At 37.3% G+C, this 3,732-nt stretch overlaps 1 non-coding gene across 1 annotated transcript; it reads right to left on the reverse strand.

The window, feature by feature from the left end:
- Positions 1-1,823: 1,823 nt before the first annotated feature.
- On the reverse strand, positions 1,824-1,955 carry LOC115062713. Its single transcript, XR_003842645.1, has one exon. It is a non-coding gene; the product is annotated as a U6atac minor spliceosomal RNA (small nuclear RNA).
- Between the last annotated feature and the right edge of the window lie 1,777 nt (positions 1,956-3,732).

Consider the following 3,732-nt stretch of genomic DNA (forward strand, 5'->3'; position numbering starts at 1 on the left):
TATGAGTTTGTTTATATAGCAGATTATGTTGATGGATGAACCTGTATTGAACCATGACTGCATCCCTGGGATGAAACCTACTCGATCGTGATGGATGATTGCATTGGTGTGCTCTTGGATCCAGTTTGCGAGATTTTTATTGAGTACTTTTGCATTGATTTTCATAAGGGATATTGATCTGAAGTTCTCTTTCTTTGTTGGGTCTTAGTGTCGTTTCTGTATCAGAGTAATTGTGGCTTTATAAAACAGACTGAGTAGAGTATCTTGTGTTTCTATTTTCTGGAATAGTTTGAGGAGTATTGGAATTAGGTTTTCTTTGAAGGTCTGCACTAAACCCATCTGTTCCTGGGATTTTTTTGGTTGGAAGATTATTAATGAGAGTTGCTATTTCTTTAGTGGATATGGGACAGTTTAGATAATTATTCTGATCCTGATTTAGCTTTGGTACCTGGTATGTTTATAGAAAATTATCCATTTCATCCATTCTTTCCAGTTTTGTTGAATTTAGTCTTTTATAGTACGATATTTTGATTTTTTTTTTTTTTTTTGGATTTCCTCAGATTCTGTTGTTATGTCTCCCTTTTCATTTCTGATTTTGTTAACTAGGATACTGTTCCAAGTGCCCTCTAGTTTGTCTGACTAAGGGTTTATCTATGTTTTTTTTTTTATTTTCTCAAATAACCAATGCTCACCTTTGATGAGTATGAAGGGCTCCTCCTTGTCTTTTTTGATAAATTTAGGTTGAAAGTCAATTTTACTCGATATTAGAAGGCCTACTCCAGATTGTTTCTGGGGACCAATTGCTTGTAAAATTGTTTTCCAAGATTTTACTCTGAGGTAGTGTCTGTCTTTGTCCCACAGGTGCATTTTCTGTATGAAGCAGAATATTGAGTATTGTTTATGTAGCCAGTCTGTTAGTCTATATCTTTTTATTGGGGAATTGAGTCCATTGATATCAAGAGATATTAAGGAAAAGTAATTGTTGCTTCTTGTTATTATAGTCCTTAGAGTTTGGATTCTGTTCTTGTGGCTATCTTCTTTTAGGTTTGTTGAAGGATTATTATCTTGCTTTTTCTTGGGTGTAATTTCCCTCCTTGTGTTGGAGTTTTCCCCTTATTATCCTTTGAAGGGCTGGATTCTTAGAAAAATATTGTGTGAATTTTGTTTTACATGGAATACTTTGGTTTCCCCATCTATGGTAATTGAGTTTTGCTTGGTATAGTAGCCTGGGCTGGCATTTGTGTTCACTTAGGGTCTGTATAACATCTGTCCAGGATTTCCAGCTTTCATCGTCTCTGGTGAGAAGTCTGGTATAATTCTAATAGGTTTTCCTTTATGTGTTACTTGATCTTTTTCCCTTACTGCTTTTAATATTCTATCTTCATTTAGAGAATTTGGTGTTTTGATTATTATGTTTCTGGAGGAATTTCTTTTTTGTTCCAGTCTATTTGGACTTTTGTAAGCTTCTTGTATGTTCATTGTACTTTCTTTAGGTTAGAGAAGTTTTCTTTTACAATTTTGTTGAAGACATTTATTGGCCCTTTAATTTAAAAATCTTCATTCTCATCTATACCTATTATCCTTAGGTTTGGTCTTTTCATTGTGTCCTGGATTTCCTGGACGTTTTGAGTTAGGATCTTTTTGCATTTTGCATTTTCTTTCATGTTGTGTCCGTGTTTTCTATGGAAATTTCTCCACTTGAGATTCTCTTCCATCCCTTGTAAGCTATTGGTGATGCTTTCATCTATGACTCCTGATTTATTTCCTACATTTTCTATCTCCAGGTTGTCTCCCTTTGTGTTTTCTTTATTGTTTCTACTTCCAAAATACAGTGGAATATTTTAAATGCCATGAAGTAGGTGCCAATGCCTTAACCCTATGTGTGATGTTAGGCCCAAGGGCCTCTTCCATCCTTGTCAAGGAGAGTGCTAAACTTCTCTCTTGTCATACAACACACCATTCAGTTCTTATCACTATTGGTTTGTAGTAAAGCTTGATGTCAGGAATTGTGATTTCCCCAGCTGTTCTTTTTTTGTTAAGAAGTGTTTTTGCTACTCTGGCTTTTTTGCCATTCCAGATGAATTTGAGAATTGTTCTTTCCATGTCCTTGAAAAATTGTATTGAGATTTTGATTTGGATTGCATTTAATCTATAAATTGCCTTTAGTGGGAATGGCCATTTTTACTATGTTAATTCTGCCAATCCATGAGCATGGGAGATCTCGCCATTTTCTGAGATCTTCTTTTATTTCATTTTTGAGAGACTTGAAGTTGTTGTCATTCAGGTCTTTCACTTGTTTGGTTAGAGTTACCCCAAGATATTTTATATTATTTGTGGCTATTGTAAAGGGAGTTATTTCCCTAATTTCTTTCTCAGCCTGTTTATCATTTGTATAAAGGAAAGCTATTGATTTATTTGAGTTAACTTTATACAAACTTTGCTGAAGTTGTTTATCAGCTGAACTTCTCTGGTAGAATTTTGGGGGTTGCTTATGTATGCTATCATATCATCTCGAAATAGTGATAGCTTTATTTTTTTCTTTATCAATGTGTATCTCCTTGATCTTTTTGGTTGTTTTATTGTTCTACCTAACACTTCTAGTAATATATTGAATAGATATGGGGAGAGTGGTCATCCTTGTCTTGTCACCAATTTCAATGGAATTGCTTCAAGTATTTCTCTATTTAATTTGATATTGGCTGTTGGTTTGTAGTAAATTGCTTCTATTATGTTTAGATATTGGCCTTGAATTCCTGATCTCTCCAATACTTTTGATATTAAGGGGTATCTAGAAAATATCATCCTGAGAGAGGTAACTCAGACCCAAATGTATGTACACACTAATAAGTGAATATTAGGCAAAAAAAAAAAAAATACAGAATAACCAAGATACAGTCCACAGAACTCAAAATGTTCAATAAGCTGAAGTGCCCAAGTGAGGATGCCTCAGTTACACTTTAGAGAGAGAAGAAAGCAATCACAAGTGGGGAGGGAGGAAGGGAAGGAGGGAGGGAGGGAAGAAAAAGCAGGGGTGGTGGAGAGAGGGGACCCTAATCTAGTATTGGGTGAGGGAAAAGAATTGAGTCCCTAAGGGCCAGCAGAAAGAATGTAAACAGGCAACCTAAGGAAATAGGAGGTTTGGTGGACTCTCCAGAATGTACCAGAGACCTGGGAGGTGAGAGACTCTGGGGACTCAAAGGGAGGTAATTTAGATGAAATTCCCAACAGTAGGAAGAGAGAACTTACAGAGCCCACCTCCAGCAGGAAGACAGGACATCAAGTGAGAGAGGAGGGGTGCCATCCCACAGTCACATCTCTGACCCATAATTGTTCCTGTCTGAAAGAATTACAGGAATGGAAATGGAGAGGGGCCTGAGGAAAAGAAGGTCCAGTGACAGGCCCAAAGTGGAACCCAGCTCAAGGGGAGATCCCAAGGCTGGACATTATTACTGAGGCTATGGAGGACTCACAAAAGTGATCTATCATGACTTCTTCCTGAAAGACCCAACAAGCAGCTGAAAGAGTCAGATGGCAGATAATTTCACCCAACCAATGGAAAGAAGCATCTGACCCCTGTTGTTGAATTAGGGACGTATGAAAGAAGCTGAGGAGAAGGGCGGTCCTGTCAGAGGACCAGCAGTCTCAGTTAATCTGGACCTCTGTGATATCTCAAACACTGAACCACCAAACAGGCAGCATACTCCAGACGATATGAGGCCCCCAACACACATA

The sequence above is a fragment of the Mus pahari genome, chromosome 20 (assembly GCF_900095145.1).
Source record: "Mus pahari chromosome 20, PAHARI_EIJ_v1.1, whole genome shotgun sequence".
Classification (NCBI taxonomy): Eukaryota; Metazoa; Chordata; class Mammalia; order Rodentia; family Muridae; genus Mus; species Mus pahari.